General features: G+C 36.4%; 1 protein-coding gene across 4 annotated transcripts in view; it reads right to left on the bottom strand.

Annotated features, from left to right (window-relative positions):
- Positions 1-18,235, bottom strand: part of VRK2 (VRK serine/threonine kinase 2) — a 120,280-nt gene that overhangs the window by 98,934 nt on the left and 3,111 nt on the right. The window lies entirely within an intron of this gene.

The raw sequence follows: 18,235 nt of genomic DNA, 5'->3' as shown, positions 1-18,235 counted from the left end.
CAGAAACCATGAACACCAGAACGAAGTGTCACAACACGTTTGAAGTCTTGAGGAAAAAAAAAAAGCTGTCACTCCAATATCCACCAAAAACTTCTTCAGGAATTAAGGCAAAATAAAGACATTCTCAAGTGAAGAAAAACTGAAAGAATCCATAGCCAACAGAACTGCTATATAAGAATTGCTAGAGAAAGATATTCAGAAAAAAGACAATTGTACAAAGAAAAGCACACTACTAAGAAAAGAAGAAAATAAAAATTTGTAAACACCTGGGGAAATATAATGGATTATGATTCTCTTCAGTTAAAATATATTTCATAGTTGAAATAAAAACTATATTATAGTCTGGAGGATTTTCAGTGAATACAGTGGTAATATATAAGACAATTACAAAGTATCAGAATGTTAGGATGCCATCCACAAAGGGCTTAGAAAGAAACTGTAGCATGAAATACTTAGGTTACAAAAGAAGAATGGTTCAAATAAGCTTCTACCTAACCAAACTAGGAAAAGAGCTAACTATACCCAAAGCAAATGGAAGGTAATAATAAAGAAAAAACAAATCAATGTAATTTAAACAGAAAAACAATGGAATCAATCAATGAACCCAAGGGCTGTTTCTTTGAAATGCTCAGTAAAACTGATATACCCATATCATGACTGGCAAAAAAAAAAAAAAAAAAAACAGAGAAAAGATAAAAATTATATCGGGAAGGAAAGAGGGAACATAACTATAGAACCTGTTGAGATTAAAAGTATAATTATGGGGGGCGCCTGGGTGGCTCTGTCGTTAAGTGTCTGCCTTCAGCTCAGGTCATAATCCCAGCGTCCTGGGATCAAGTCCCACACTGGGCTCCTTGCTCGGCAGGGAACCTGCTTCTCCCTCTGCCTCTACCTGCCATTCTACCTGCTTGTGCTCTCTGTCTCAATCTGACAAATAAATAAATACTTAAATAAAATTTTAAAAATAAAAGTATAATTATGAACAACTCTACAGATATAAATTTGACAATTTAGATTCAATGGAGCTATTCCCTAAAAACCACCAACTACCAAAAGTTACCTAAGATGAAAACAACCAAATTACTGCTAAAACTACTAATGCAAGTAAAATCAAGTTAAAAATAAAACAAAAACACTTCTGAAAAAAAGTATCCCTAAGCCCTATGACTTCACTGCTGAATACTATAAAACATTTAAAAAAGGAATAATACCAATTCCAAATATTCACTTCCAGAAAGCAGAAAAGGAGGGAATAATTCACAATTCATTTTATGAATCCAGCACTGTCCTGAAATCAAAACCAGACAAAATCAGTAGAAAGAAGGAAAAAAACTACAGACCAAAGGTCCACGTGACACTGATGGAGAAAAAAAAAAAAAAGGAAACTACTGTTATCCACCATATGAATAAGAAAAACCACACAATAATAATTAATGCAGAAAAAGCATTTGGCAAAATTTAATACCCATTCACCATAAAAAAAATTAAAAAACAAATTTAAAAAAACCTTTCTGTATGCTAGGGGAGACCTTCCTCAACTTTATAAAGACTATCTACCAAAAAACCTATAGGGCGCCTGGGTGGCTCAGTGGGTTAAAGCCTCTGCCTTCCGCTCAGGTCATGGTCTCAGGGTCCTGGGATCGAGTCCCACATTGGGCTCTCTGCTCAGCAGGGAGCCTGCTTCCTCCTCTCTCTCTCTCTCTGCCTGCCTCTCTGTCTACTTGTGATCTCTCTCTGTCAAATTAAAAAAAAAAAAAAAACCTATAGTTAACATCATATTAAATGATGAGAGGCTGAAAACTTCCTCTCCAGAACTGGGAACAAGTCAAGGACAGCCATTATTATCATTCATATTCAATAAAGTACTAGAAGTCATGGCCAGAAAAATAATTAAAAGACATATAGATTAGAAAGGAAGAAATAAAGTGACCCCTATTTGCAGAAGACACAACTATCCATATAGAAAATCCAAAAAATATCTGAAAAAAAAAAAAGAAAGAAAATCCTAGAATAAATAAGGGGGGGGGAGGGGCAGATAAAGTCAATGTGCAAAAACCAATTGTATTTATATATCTTAATAATGTACAACTGGAAACCAAAATTATAATAACATTGCCACTTTCTAAAGAACCAAAAATTTAGAAAGAAAAACAAAATTTTCATATACACCTAGCAGTACATGTACAGGACCAATTATGCTAAAAACTATAAAATGCTGATGAAAGAAATGAAAGACCTAAAGAAATGGAGAAGCATACTGTATTGAAACACTCCACAGAGTAAAAATGTTAATTCTCAGGGCACCTGGGTAGCTCAGTGGGCTAAAGCCTCTGCCTTCAGCTTGGGACATGATCCCAGGGTCCTGGGATACAGCCCTGCATTGGGCTCTTTGCTCAGCAGCAAGCCTGCTTCCCCCTCTCTCTCTGCCTGCTTCTCTGCCTACTTGTGATCTCCCTCTGTCAAATAAATAAATCTTTTTAAAAAATGTCAATTCTCTCTAAATTTATCTTTAGACTTTACTGAATGCCAACCAAAATCACAGCAAAGTTCTATATTATTTTTTTAAATAAATACAGGTTAATTGATTTAAAAATGTATATAGAGAGGCAGGAACTAGAAGAGATAAAATAATTTTGAAAAAGAACAAAGTTGAAGAAATCACATTACTCAAAAGTCCTTCAATGGCAGAATAACCAAACTGTGGTACATCCATACAGTACAATCCCACTTGGCAATAAAAAGAAAAGATATGGTCTTTATATACAATGGAGTATTATGCCTCCATCAGAAAGGATGAATACCCAACTTTTATATCAACATGGAAGGATTGGGAGAGATTTTGCTGAGTGGAATAAGTCAAGCAGAGAAAGTCAACTATCATATTGTTTCACTTACTTGTGGAGCATAAGGAATAACATAGAAGACACTGGGAGATGGAGAGGAGAAGGGAGATGGGAGACAAACCATGAGACTGTGGACTCTGAGAAACAAACTGAGGGTTTTATAGGGGAGGAGGGTGGGGCGTTGGGGAGCCTGGTGGTGTGTATTATGGAGGGTATGTGATGCATGGAGCACTGGGTGTGGTGCATAAACAATGAATTTTTTTTTAAAATATTTTATTTATTTGACAGACAGAGATCATAGATAGGCAGAGAGACAGGCATAGAGAGGGGGGGGGAAGCAGGCTCCCCGCTGAGCAGAGAGCCCAACGTGGGGCTCCCCAGGACCCTGAGATCATGACCTGAGTGAAGGCAGAGGCTTAACCCACTGAGCCACCCAGGGACCCCCATAAACAATGAATTTTGGAAGACTGAAAAAAAATAAAATGGAAAAAAAAAAGAAATGAAGTATAGATATACACAATGTGGATGAATTCAAAGGCACTAAGGTAAGTGAAAAAAATTTCTCAAAAGATTTTTCTCAATCTGAAAAAAATTAAATGGAAAAAAAAAGAAATGAAGTATAGATATACAATGTGAATGAATTCAAAGGCACTAAGGTAAGTGAAAAAAATCCAATCTCAAAAGGTTACAGGGCTCCTGGGTGACTCAGTGGGTTAAGCTTCTGCCTTCGGCTCAGGTCATGATCTCAGGGTCCTGGGATCGAGCCCCACATCGGGCTCTCTACTCAGCGGGGAGCCTGCTTCCCTCTCTCTCTCTGCCTCCCTCTCTACCTACTTGTGATCTCTGTCAAATAAATAAATTAAATCTTTAAAAAAAAATAAGGTTACATGCTGTTTGATCCCACTGGTAGGAATTCTGTACATTCTTCAAAAGACAAAATTTTAGTGACAGAGAAAAGATCATTGGTTGCCACTGGTTAGAGCTAAGGAAAGGAAAGGGTACACCCTGGGATATGAACCTGTTCTCTACCCTGTTGTGGAATGGTAAAATCCATAGAGATGTACACAGGTGAAATTTTTTTCAATTTTTCTCTATATCAATTTTAAAATATTAACAGAGACACAATGTATAATCATAACATGAAGTAGAATATGCTTAATGACAAAAAGAGGCAAAAGATGATTTTGAAAACAAATATATAGTGTACAACACTGGCAGAAAATACAAAAGGGATAACAACAGCAGGCTTCAAGTGGAAGGTGAGACTTCAAATAAACACAATTTGAATATATAGAAACTGGAGACAATACGAGTGAGAAGAACAAAACAGAACAAACAAGTTGATCCTTAGTATTTATTTTCAGCAGTGAATCCCAAGACTATGACATATAAAAATTTTAAAATTCTTGGGGCGCCTGGGTGGCTCAGTGGGTTAAGCCGCTGCCTTCGGCTCGGGTCATGATCTCAGGGTCCTGGGATCGAGTCCCGCATCGGGCTCTCTGCTCAGCAGGGAGCCTGCTTCCTCCTCTCTCTCTCTCTCTGCCTGCCTCTCTGCCTACTTGTGATCTCTCTCTGTCAAATAAATAAATAAAATCTTTAAAAAAAAAAAAAAAAAAAAAAAAAATTTTAAAATTCTTACTTATCACTACACACTTAATTTTCTAAATGAGTTCCTGTATAGTCGGTTAAAAAAAAAAAAAAGCTTATTCTCTATAAGGTTATTAAATTTTCTTCAAATATAAATTATTAACTGCATATTCAACAGTATAGCTTATTAAATATTATATAGCACAGTTATTTTCAAACTCTTTTAGTGATAGAATGTTCCTCAAAAATTTGACACACAGATCAAAGCAGAAATGCTCAGGTTGAAACATGGGTGGAGGGACCAGAGCCCTTACCCATCTCATCTGTGGGCGGGGCTTCATTACAGATAACTGTGAAGACCCACTGGTAACTGACTTGTCATCTCCTGAGTTTGTTTAGAACACCATTAGTCATAACTACACTTGCAATAATTTCTTACTAAATGAATGTCTGCTAGATTTTCTTTTCTCTCTTTTGTTTGAGCATAAACAGTGGAATTCTGGTCATATTAAATTCTATCATTACATTTTCACTTGGCTTTATTAAATCTGCCCTTTTTTTTTTTTTTTTAGTTTACTTATTTGACAGAGAGAGATGAAGCAAGAGAGGGAATACAAGCAGAGGGAGTGGGAGAGGGAGAAGCAGGCTTCCTGCTGAGCAGGGAGCCGAGTGCAGGGCTCCATCCCAAGGCCCTGGGATCATAACCTGAGCCGAAGGCAGATGCTTAACAACTGAGCCACCCAGGAGCCCCAACTTCTGCCATTCTATAATGTCCCTGTTTAGCTCTTTTAGTGGTTTTACTATTGAATGTAAAACAAACAAAAAACCTGCTTATTTTACTCTTTATTTACATGTGCATGAAAAACTTTGATCTTTTAAGGTATATTTCATTGTTTACTTCTCTTTTGGAGTGGGTTACCTTGGTGGCTTAGTTGGTTAAGCTCCTGACTTGATTTCAGCTCAGGTCATGATCTCATGGAGTCTCATGGTCGTGAAATCCAGCCTCACATCAGGCTCTACGCTTGGCATGGAATCTGCTGGAGAATCTCTCTCTCCCTCTCCCTCTTCCTCTACCCCTCCCCGTGCCCGCTTGCTCACTCACTCTGTCAAATAAATAAGTAAATTCTTTAAAAAAAAAAAAAAAGTACTTCTCTTTTGACAACTGATAATGTATTTCTGGCAATGATACTCTGTAAAGGATTTCAGAGTATTTTTTATCTAATATAGTAACTGGCAACTGTATTACAATCCAATGCTCCGTAACTCTACTTTGTGCTCCTTTGCCAGTTCCTTACTGGTAGTGGTACATACTTCATATTTTACGGTAGATTTTTTTTTCAATACATTTACCTATTTCTCAAATACCCAACACTGATATACTCTAATTGAGATATTTTCATTATTGCTAAGTAAATACATTTTGAGCTTGAAGGATTGAGATGCAATTTAACTTTGACTTTTAACTCCACAATTCCTAACCGTGGTTTATTAAGCTACTTTAGAAATGTGGGTTACATTATAAAATTCTATGTTTTTAACGATTTTTACTAAACTGGTTGTACTTTGTATCATCAAATCTAATATTTTCATTCATTTACTTCTTATAAGTCTCTTTCAATTATGTACTCTCAGGTGTAGTTTACCTTCATGCTAACCTGTTATAAAATGATTTCAGATTTTCTCAGATTTCAAATGCTCCCTCTTATCTCTTAAGAGACATTTAATTTGGCCAGATAGTATACTGGAATAATAGCCACATTTCTCTTAGTTATTATAAAGTCTTTGTATTTTCAGCCTATGAATTAAGGGCTAACATAGTTCTTGTCTTCCTTTCCTAAAATCATATTGTAAAATTTGTATTTAGCTTAAAAACCTACTATGTAAGAACTATGTAAAATACCACCCTCACTTTTTGAAACACTTTTTTTTTTTTTAAAGATTTTATTTATTTGTCAGAGAGCACGCCCGTGCACCAGCACACAAGCAGGCAAAGGTGGAGAGAGAAGCAGGCTCCCCGCAGAACAAGGAGCCCAATGCGGGACTCGATCCCAGGACTCTGGAATCATAACCTGAGCCAAAGGCAGTGGCTTAAATGACTGAGCCTCCCAGATGTCCCTTTGAAACATTTTCCAATATTCATGCTGAAATTAGGTTTCAAATAAGGGAAATCTTTTCTTTAATTATGGTCTCTATCTTGCAGGTCTTTACCTTTTCATGTGATACTTATCATCCAAAGATATATTACATAGATAATAGTGTTATTATTTTTTCTTCTTGAGGATCTCTTTAGGTCATTTTTGTCTAATACAGATTTGCTTTGCTTGTTCATTAATAGTACAACTAATTTCTGCTCAGTTAAGTCAATTCTTTCTATAAAGCCTCTATCCATGTCTCAGTATCTTTCACAGCCTTTTAGGCTCTCACAGAATTCCAGGGTCAGAAAGAACTTAAATGTCCTTTTCCCAGTAAAAACCTCTATTTTTAAAAATATTCCATAATGCATTCAATTTATGTTACACTAAATTTCTGAACAGTTATACTTGTTCAGAAGTTTTCTGCTGGAATAGAAATTCTGATATTATAGAGTCTACATAATTTTTTTCTTCCGCTTTTCATCACATGGCAAAATTTGCTCATTAGATATACAACTTTCTTTTGTTTTTTTTCTTGAAATGTATCATGTAGGGATTTTTTAAATGGGTCTTACCACTTCTCCTTTACTGTCTTCCTAACACATTGTAAGATGAAAGGTTTACATAACTAATATTCATTCTCAACTGTTAGTACATTTGACACTGGAGATCTATGCTAGCATTGGAGCACGTGATCTTTTAATAGAAACAAGATCAGGATAAATGGCTTTTCTTCACATTTTAAAAAAACTGAAATTAATAACCCCTATCACCATAAGTGCTCAAAAACAAATATTCTAATGTAGTATTATATTTTGTTTATTCTTTCCCTTGCTATGTATATACTCCAAAGAAAAGGGGATCCTAGCATAAAAACCAGCATTGCAATACTTTTTAAATACCTTTTTCCACCAAAAATACCTAAAGATAAGACACTGCATGAAATGTTACGATTTTTAATAAAGTCATTTATAGATTTGTAATAAATCACTATCATATAATAATATCTTGAAGGAATTAAATGATTTTCTAAAAACTATTATAAATTACATATTTTGGTATCTGAACAAATTCTATATGAAAACATATTCTTTATCAAGATTCCACTTATCTAAATATTATTTTTTTGTTTTCTTTTACTCTTAAAAGACATAGTTTTCTCAATACCATATCTTTATTATTCCAATGAAGAGACATGGTCATGAATAATTTGTTAAAATATCTATTTTTACATGGTGCTATTTAAAATTGTATCACAGGGATTTAAAGAGTCTTCTTTTGATTTTCCTGCTGCTTATTAGACTCGAAATAAATGCATAAAATTACTCATTTTTCAAAAAGCAAAAAATCCACCAAATCTTTCTAACTAATTTGTATGCACTACTGGTTGACTATCCTCACTTTTTTTTCCCCAAAAATATTGTTTGACCTAAGTATAGGACATTTTTAATGTATTTTTCCAGTTCTTAGGATTAGATTTACTATAAATATCAGATGTTCTTCCACAGATTTTGTGAACTTAATATTAAAAACATATCACTGACGCTCTACACCTCAAGTTGTCAATCTGAATGAAAATGACACCATTATCAGCATCACCACTAACAGATTTCTTAAATTAGCTGCCAATACTATCAATTAGATATTTCACGGTTATTTTAGAAATAAGTATGTCAAAAGCATGTCGTTTGCAACTATTTTCTCTGGCTAGCAATAAATTCAAAGTGTTCTTTGACAAAGGACATCAATCAGTAGAGCAAAGAGACCTGAGTTCAAATGCAGATGGAGACAATTATTAAAACTGTGGCATGCAAGTAAATTACTCAACCTCCCCCTAAGCCTCCCTATCTTCCTGATTAGTTTATTGGGAGAATTAAATTAAATAATGCATGTAAAGCATTTAACACAGAGCTTGGCACACACTACGTGAGATATCTCAGTAGTAGTTGATGTTGACAATGATTGCCTAATAAGGATTTCAAGAACTATCCATGGCAGATATCGGATGCCACAGACACATTAGGACTCATCTGCTACTCTTTGCTGCAGATTTCCTCTTTCTTTCTTTCTTCTTTTCTATGTTCTCTGCCGAGTGAGGCTTTGGTAACATTACCTCTAAGAATGTCATTAGGTGGCACTCAGAACACCTACAATGGAAGCTATGCTCTCCATGAACCTCTTTCATACATGTTGTAGCTTCCAAATGCTCTTGCTTGAAATAAATTTGGGGAAAGCTGCTTTAACTCCACATTAAGCATAGATGAGAAAAATGGCCAGTGTCTCTGGGGAATAATTAACAAAAGACAGTTTGTTTCATCTTCATGATAAAATACAGCATCCCTATTAGAAGGCAAATTCATCATTCCCAAAAGTTAAATAGAATGACACTTTAAAAGTAATTCCAGCTGATTAAATTTAGGGTTCTGAAAAAAAAATTTAATTCATGAATATACTCTGAATCTTTCATTTGATTTTAAAATGTATAAATGTTCATTTAACTTTGAGCCCTTGCCTCTCAGTGTTCTATTCTGAGCTAGTCAAACAAGTGGTAGCAAGCATGCTGGGCTCAATAATACTGCCTCTCATATTTAAATACTCTTTTTCACTTGGATTGCAAATTAAAGACAGTCTCCTGAACACTGACACATTTTCAATGATTGATTTTGCAAAACGTGTTGATTTTTCTTACACTGTTTTGCCTCTGTGTGTGTCAACTTTGGCCTTCTTTTCTTGCTCCTTTGCAGCATTGCTGTCTCTTTGAAGCCATTGTCTGCCTGATATGAAAAATGTACATTAAACCTCATGACTAATTACACAGACAGAAAATTCCTGATCTCAAATATAAAATGCCTACACCCAGAAACAGTAACAAAAGCTTCTGACTATGTACAAAACTCTTAATCAAACCTTTCATTCATTTGAATTAAAAGAAATTCCAATAATTTATTTTCTGTTAAAGTTGTGTTTACATTCTTTGAAAAGCAGATTTCTTATGCATGTTACATGCCTACAAATCAATCCATTTAACAACAAACAACATCCATCCATTTCCTCCATGAAAGTTTATACTTGCTGTTAGATCTGCTATTAGGAGCTTCTGGATGAATTCAATTAAGTGCTACTCAGAATTGTTTTGTTCTAGATACAAAACCGTCTTCAATACAAGGTCCATTTTTTAACTCCTGACACTATGCATTAGCAAAGTAGACTTCTTCTAATAAATCCTATAATCTATGGATTAAGCACCTGGCTCCTTATATTTTAAAAATATACTTATAAAGAAAACGAACAGATACTTCTCTCCCCGCCAAAATATACAAAATAGTGTCTCCAGATCTAAAAGTCCAGGCCTTACACACAACCTGCATGTTATAGTCTATACAATATACAAAATATCATCTCCAATAACCAGTTTGTGGGCCAATTTTTTCCCCCCAAAACAGACTTCTAGAGTTAATCTGACCAATCATCTTTGAAAAACTATTGGATGCAAGGCCTCACTTTGGCACTCAGAGAGAAGGCCTGAAGGAATTTACAATCTAGAATGGGGGGGTTGGCAAATACAAGAGTACATGAAGAGTACTATGAAACCTATGAAAAGAGTCCTATGAAACCACAAGTTAGGCACTGTGAAAGAACACATCAGGGAAACAAAGAGAGGAAGGCTGTGCTTGCCTCTTCCGCATGTTAGCATTTTCCTAAGGGCCACCAGCCACCATTTGTTTTCACAGACATCCGAGCACCAGACTCCCCAGCTCCCAGCCTACCAAAAGTAGGTACCCCGCTCCGTTTAGCTGTGGCTTGCCTTTTTGTTAGACCAGCTCTCCTCTGCCTCTAGTTGTTGTTCTCCTTGTGCAGTTACCAGTGCAGTAAATGCAGCACATGCCATCACGCTCCTATTTTGGGAAGCCCTGCAATAACTACCAGTGCACCGATTGGCTAGTCCAACCTTGGGTATAAAATTTTAGTTGCTTGCAAATGATGTTTCCGAACCGGGAGATGTGAGGAGGAAGGGGGAAAGTAGCCATGCTCCTCCAGAAACGGCCACAATACCTAAGCGGAGTAACTTGGAATAAGGTCTGCACATGAGCCAAAGCTTAGAATTTCATTGCCTTTGTTGGCTCGTGTCACTTCTTTAATTAATGTCACTTTCTCTGTTTTAATATCAGAGCAAGTGACAAGAGTGCTTCTGGATGAATTGTGTTTTCTGAGGACTGTATGGCACACTCTCCCGCAGTCTGACAGAGGGACGTGCCAGCTTTCCTTGGCAGTTACAACGCACCAGCTTTAGTTTTAGTAGTTTAATTTGTGGCAGTTATATGTTTTGAATACGTTGAAGTATTCACAACGGTCTCATGGAATCTGTTCCATAGATAAAGTTTACACAGTGAAAAAGAAAAAGCAATGGCGATAAGGCGATTAGGAAAAGCTTCTCTTGGCCACAGCTGGCCTTAGAGGCATTCCTGTAAATTTAAGAGCATTTAGGGGATAGGATTAAAGTGATCACAAGGAATGATGGCCCCCCCACTTTTTTTTGCCCAGTTCTGTAGTTGGTGTGAGACGATCATAAGGAATATGATATTTAGAACTCAATTTTATGCAAAATCCATTATTCAAGAAGTGAAGTTTATATACATGATAGACATGCAATGAAATAAATGTTAGAATAGAAAACTTTGTTACTTATGCATTAAGTTGATTCTAACATTTTGGTAAACTAAGTTTTTATTGATATAAAATTCAGGAGAATTTCTGCATTGAGGATAAAGGACTCAACTTTTTCCTTGGGTTTGCTGAAGATCTCTTGGTTTCAGGTCCAAGTATTCCAAAGGTTTTTTGTTTGGACTTTTTCCTTCATCTCCTTTAAACACTTGCGTGAAGCTTCATCAACTCACGGTGAGAGCTGCCACCAAGGAGTTCTTCCAAACTTTGCCTGCCCTTTCTAAATTTAGGGTTCTTTACTGCAGCAGGTTGAAGATCTGGCTTTGATTGCACCTGGCTCTGCTGGAGAATAGAAATATTCATCTCCACTGAATGCATGCTGCTTAAGTGCTGGAGGCACTTGCAGGAGAGAAACTCTCATTGGAAACTTCATTACAATACTTTCGCTTCCCTACATGAAGTAGTCATTCTCATTCACCAAAGATAGAATTGTGGCTGACACAGCCACGGGAGCTCCTGTTTGACTTTCAAAATTAATCAACCTCTAAGCTGGAGTAGAAATGGCATGTCCTTTAACCTTAAGCACAAAAAGCTCTCAACAGACTGCAGTTTTTATATCCCTGGATGAGAGTTTGGGCCCCTAATACTTAAACTTGATGCACATACTGGGTTTCTGGCATGCTTTTGCCCATACCCATCTGCTAGCCTGGCACTGTGCCCATTTAGAAGGTGTGATGCCAGTTTCAATAGGGCATAGGTGCCAATCAAAGATGGGTTTGGAGGGGCAGCATGCAGAACGCAGCAAAAGTCAGCTCTTCTGCCAGAAGATCCTCCTGTTATCAGATAATGCCAATGAAGGGCCACATGCTTCATTGCTTGGGATCACATTGCATCTGTAGATGTTTCTGGCCTTCAATGGATGTCTTTCTACAGAGGCATTTTCCTCAAGGATTACTTGATTGGAGACATTACAGCAAAGTCTAACGGACTGAAGTCCATCCTTTTCAAAGAAACAGAGGAAACCTTCAACAACTGTCTTGAAATAATTGCCGGATTTTCTGTCTTTTCTCCTAAAACACTTCTTTGTGTAGAATATTGTAGAGTATATTTGGTCCATGCATGGGAGTTATAAGGGACAAACATTCTGAAGAAGGATTAACTGCAAAACCAAGAACCTAAGAAGTACTAAAATCCATAAAGACTTCTGTATCGTTAAGTGTGAATGGTGGACAAATTTCCATCATCCCATAACTGTTCTCTAGTGGATTCTCATGCTTAGAACTTCAGAGTTTAATTTTCCTCTCCTGTATTTTATAAACATGGATATCCCTGTGTCTTAAAAGAAAGACTGTATCTACTATTTATCCCTCTTCTTCCATGTCGAAAGGAAAAAAAAAAAAAAACCAAAACACTTCAGAAGCAAAATCTATCCATATTTCATAAGGAAGCCAGAAGCTCTCAAAAGCAGAGGATTCTTTTATTGTGTGGCAATAGAGGTGAGCTCATTTCATGAAGAAGAAATTTCCCTATAGCAATAGGTTTCAAATTTTAAAACCTTGACCACTATAAACAGTTACAAGATAGTAACAGGTGCAGTAGAAGAAACATAATATATAAATCAATGAAGAATGCAGCAGTTTGTAAACCTTCCCTGAAGGCACAAGAGTTTGACAGTAAAAATGCTGAAAATGAAGGACCATAATATATGATAAAAAGAAGATCAGACACTTATCAAAATGAAAAAGCAAAAGCTAAGCCTTAGAAGAACTTTCTCTTTTCACACCAAGAACCCAAACCTCTGTAAATATTTAGATTTCCTGACTGATTGGCACATAAACACTCCTCTTTCTCTAAAAATTCAAAATTGATAGCCTATGGATAGCAAATACAAAACTAAAATGTCTCCTACAGACTCTTATTTCTTGTATAAAGGTCTAACAAATATATTGAATTCGTAAAATCCCAGAGATTCTCTCCTCTTGTATCTCTCTCCACACCTTCCTCTGATAACTACTTTACCATATATACTATGTTTCTACACCATGTTTCCAGTGTTCCTGTTTATTTCCTCCTTCTTTTCACCCCCCACAGTATTGTTGGCAAAATTTTCTAGTTACAATCCTAGTGCCACCATAACATTGCATTGCGTCAGAGAAGACTAACTGCTTATCCCAAAGCCTTCTCCATAAGACACTGCCAAAATAACACTTAATATAGCGACGTATAATAAAGCACTAAGCATTCCAGTAACTCCACTCTGTTGCATTATCATTGGGCTCTTCTTCTTTTTTTTTTTTTTTAAGATTTTTATTTATTTGACAGAGAGAGACCACAAGTAGGCAGAGAGGCAAGCAGAGAGAGAGAGGGAGGAGGAAGCAGGCTCCCTGACCAGCAGAGAGCCCGATGTGAGACTGGAACCCAGGACCTTGAGATCATGACCCGAGCTGAAGGCAGAGGCTTAACCCACTGAGCCACCCAGGCAGCCCTCACTGGACTCTTCTGAACATTATTCTATGTATCTTCACAATGAATCCATTACCACAGACAAAAAAGTAAAGTAAGTAAAAACTACACATGCATAAATTATCTTTTCTATTTCTTAAAAAATAGAAGCCTGTTTTCTTACCAAAAAGTGAGTTAAACTTTGATAACTTCTAAAAATCCTACTCAGGCTACTCTGGTTCTTCACTCCCCTCAAAAAAAAAAAAAAAAAAAAAAAAAAAAAAAACATACAACAACAAAAAAAGCTTTTCTTCTAGGTTTCTAAAGTAAAATAGAGCTAAGCTGAAAACATGACCCAAGAAATGTATGACTATCACCTAGATAATATATATACATTTATCCATGGATAAGTGATTTGATCTTAAGGCCTCACCAGAGTTTAATTTTAGTTATAATAATGTGTATTCTTTATAAAAAATAATGCTATTGATTTATGGCAAAAAAAACATATATAGATTCTATCAGATGATATAATAATTGTCTGGGCTTTTCTTGAAACCAATAGTACCTCTGTAAAATTACAGGCTGGAATTAAGGGGTGACATCTGTCATTATGGAAGGGAATAAAGAAGGCTGGCTAGTGTAGGCTGAATATCCCAACCTCAGTCTCAATCTCTCAGGCAAATAACTACTGAACATCTATTCTGTGCCTGACATTCCAAAGATGCTAACTGGTCATCGCTATGCACCATGTTAAAAAACTAAAACTTCTGCAGATAAATCATTTTTGTTTTTACTCATATAAGCCTTCAAAGGAATTCAGCCTAAGTTTATTACATATAACTTTGTTTTTCTGGATTTGTTTTGACTAATTTCTGAAACCCAGTATCTTCCCTATCTGAAGTACATGAGATACAACTTAAATGAGAACTTTTTACTATGTCACCATGGCTACTGTTATAAATTTTAAGGGTAAAAATATTTAGGTCAGTAAGTAAAATGTCATAGTCTTCCAATGGCATTCTCGATGTTCTTAGTTTATGACTTCGGTAGCTAAATCTATCACAATCTGTGGGAGGATAAATGGAAAATCCGTCCAGTGGGTGTCCTTGTCACCTCCTAATCCCCTGTGGCACCAGACACTGAACCTGGGATTCAGGTAATCCATGAGGATAGAATTTTCTAAATAAAAAAATAAATTATACTTAAGGGCTTACTAAGCTCCAAGTTCTTTAAAAATATTACTTCATTTAATCCTCACAATTATTACTATCTCAGTGATAAAGAATAGAAACAAAGTCTTGTGACTAGATGGAAGTCACTCAGTTTCTTCAGTCTTACGTCAGAATTCAATCCAGATTTGCCTAACATCAAAACCCATGTCCTCATTTATACAATTCTCCCTTTTTTTTTTTTTTGCTTGCTTCTGTGTCACACCTTGCAGTAAAGAAGAATTCAGACTCCGTTCCCTCTCCTTCCCTGGAAGTTTAGAAACTTTTTCACTTAATTGATACTAAAATGACAGCAATTTTTCCATTCCCTGAACCAGCTTCCTCCCCTGATTCTTTTCATATACAAAGAAAGAACCTTGGCTTTGTTCCTGTATTCAGACCTTTCTTTTCCCTCTTATAACTATTTCTATTAATGCTATAGGCACATTTGTCCAAGTCAAGAGCAAATAGCAAAATTCCCATCCCTTCCCCTTGACTCTCAGCTGATGACTCCTGATCTCAAAGCTAGAAGACAGCTGAACATGCACAATGAGTTAGATAAGGTGGCGAGTTTCTTCCCAGCCTCAGGCAACAAACCCTGAGGAAGTGTCTACCTAAACAGTCTATCTACAAAGAACAAATGGAAAGGAGGTAGCTGCACACAAAGGTGTTGTTAAGGAAAACCTAAATTTCTTCACTTATGTACAGGAAATGATGAGAAACCTGGTAAAGTGCAAAAATATGACACAATTTCATATGCATTTGCTTAGATGGCTTTGAAAATAATCAGTAAAAACTAAGTTGAATGAACTGATTGCTGATGGTATCTCATTAAAGACCTGCTCCTATGATTCACAAGTGCCACTCTAGATGACGCTGACAATAATCTGGAACACGCAGTTTTATTATATATTCTGAAGTATGGAGCCTCTACCTCAAAATAGCTAAACATTTCTTCAAATCTTTCCCCAGTGTTGTGCGCTTGCTCGCATTCCCAGGATCCAGGTTCTAACATTCAGGTAGTAGAGGGTCCAGTCTAATATATGGAGTCTTAAAAATTGTTTTTAAAACAGAGGCACCTGGGTGGCACAGTCAGTTAAACATAGGACTCTGAGATTTGGCTCCGGTCATTATCTCCGGGTCATGAGATCTAGTCCAGTGTTGAGCTCCATGCTCAGCATGGAGTCTGCTTAAGATTCTCTCTCTCTCTCTCTCTCTTCCCCTCTGGTTCATGCTCTCTCTCTCTCCCCTCTCTAAAATAAATAAATAAATTTTAAAATCAACATTGTTGTAAAACAAATATTATTTTGGTAGTAAGAAAAAATAAGTAAATGATACATGACATATACTTAGAATAAAAGCAGCAAAGACTTTTTTATATTTAAATAGGGACAAATAGATCACATGCCTGAGCACATTTCTTTTTTTTTCTTTTTTAAAGACTTTATTTATTTGACAGAGAGAGATCACAAGTAGGCAGAGAGGCAGGCAGAGAGAGGAGGAAGCAGGCTCGCTGCAGAGCAGAGAGCCTAACATAGGGCTCTATCCCAGGACCCTGGGATCATGACCTGAGCCCAAGGCAGAGGCTTAACCCACTGAGCCACCCAGGTGCCCCATGAGCACATTTCTTTTTCACAACAGGAACCACACAACTAGTGAATGTACGAATATGTGTATAGGCCTATACTTAATTTTTAAAATACCATTTAAATTTAAATACATATTAACATTTTATGTATTTCCATTTTTTAAAAAAGAAAAGGAATAAAAGCATTACAATCTATGCTTTTCTGTATTTCTTAGAAATCACACAAATAATTCAATTAGAAATCTAAAAGTATAACTGATAAGCCTTGAGCTCCAAGGCTATATATAGCTCAGTGACAACAAAAATTTATTCAACTTCCTATCTCTACTTTGAGTCAAGACAGTATACCAGAGATCTTAGCTCTTTGCTATACAAGAGAACTCTCTAATTCAAAGTCTCAGTCTACACTTACTCTATGGGGAATCTACTCTCTGTGAACTCCACATATACTTTTATGGTCTTTACCTGTACCATCTAACATGGTAGCCACTGGCTCTATGGAGCCATTGTGCTCTTGAAATGTGACTGGGTAAATCCTGGATTTTAAAGACTGTAACTAAAATAATTTCTTTTTTAAAATATTGATAACATATTGGAATAATATTTTAGATATATTGGATTAAATAATATAAATAATTGAAATAAGTTTCATCTTTTTTTTTAATGTTTCTCTTAGAAAATTTTAAATTACATAAGTGGCTTGCATAACCTTTCTCCAGAACAGTGCTGCTTATGGCACTCTCAACCTACTACTCAGAATCACAGCAATTTTCGAGGAAGTTCAGACTCGTTTGAGGAGGTAACTTTTCTCTAAGCCATACAATTTTGTGTGTGTTGGTCTCATCTTCCCAACTTGATTAGACCCTGAGATGATTAATAAGTTCTCTTTTTACTGAATTTCATTCATTTGTTCAAAATGACAATTACGGGTCACCTAGGTGGCTCAGTTGGTTAAGCAACTGCCTTCAGCTCCGGTCACGATCCTGGAGTCCCGGGAAACCTGGAGTCCCAGAGTTCCCTGCTCATCAAGGAGTCAGCTTCTCCCTCTGACCCTCTACCCTGTTCTGCTCTTTCGCTCTTGCTCTTTCTCTCTCTCTCTCTCTCTCTCAGGTAAATAAATAAAATCTTTTTTAGAAAATGACAATTATATCAAAAAAGGAGCTTTCTCCATCATGATCCATGGAACATGCTGGTGAACTGTGGTGAAATGCGCCATTCTAAACTAGGCCTCTTCTGCATAAGGACTATTTGGGGCTCAGGGTGCAAGGAGGAAGAAGTACTATCTCTCTTCAGGCTATCTCTGAACCCCTGTATTTACGTGAAGACAGATCCTCCAAAAAAGATTCAATTGTTCTAAGTTCCCTCCAGGGAAGTTTCATCAACCAGATAAAGCTACTCTTATCAAAAGAGATTAGAAATTAACACCACTCCCAGACAAGCTTTGTCACAAACTATCACATGCCCCACCTATTCTCTTGAAGGCCCATTCATCTTTCCTAAAGATCATCTGCGGTCCTTTAAGTGACCTCCATCCCCTGTCCCTTTCCCCTTTTAAGACAGTATAGAAGTTCTCATATCTCACTGCTTTTGGGGGTATTCACTTTTTTTTCTCTGTGATATCCCCATGCATATAACATCAAAAATTAGAAATTTCGTGTATCTTTTTTCCTGCTGTCAGTTAATTTTATAAATCCAGCTCTCGAACGTAGGAAGAGTAGAGGGAAAGTCTTTCCTTCCCTACTGTCTGAAATGTTTAATGAGGGAGGAATC

This window comes from Mustela putorius, unplaced genomic scaffold (assembly GCF_011764305.1).
Source record: "Mustela putorius furo isolate JIRA1106 unplaced genomic scaffold, ASM1176430v1.1 tig00000224_pilon_pilon_pilon, whole genome shotgun sequence".
NCBI lineage: Eukaryota > Metazoa > Chordata > Mammalia > Carnivora > Mustelidae > Mustela > Mustela putorius.
Note: the sequence above shows the minus strand (reverse complement) of the source record. Positions and strands in the feature narration are given on the sequence as shown.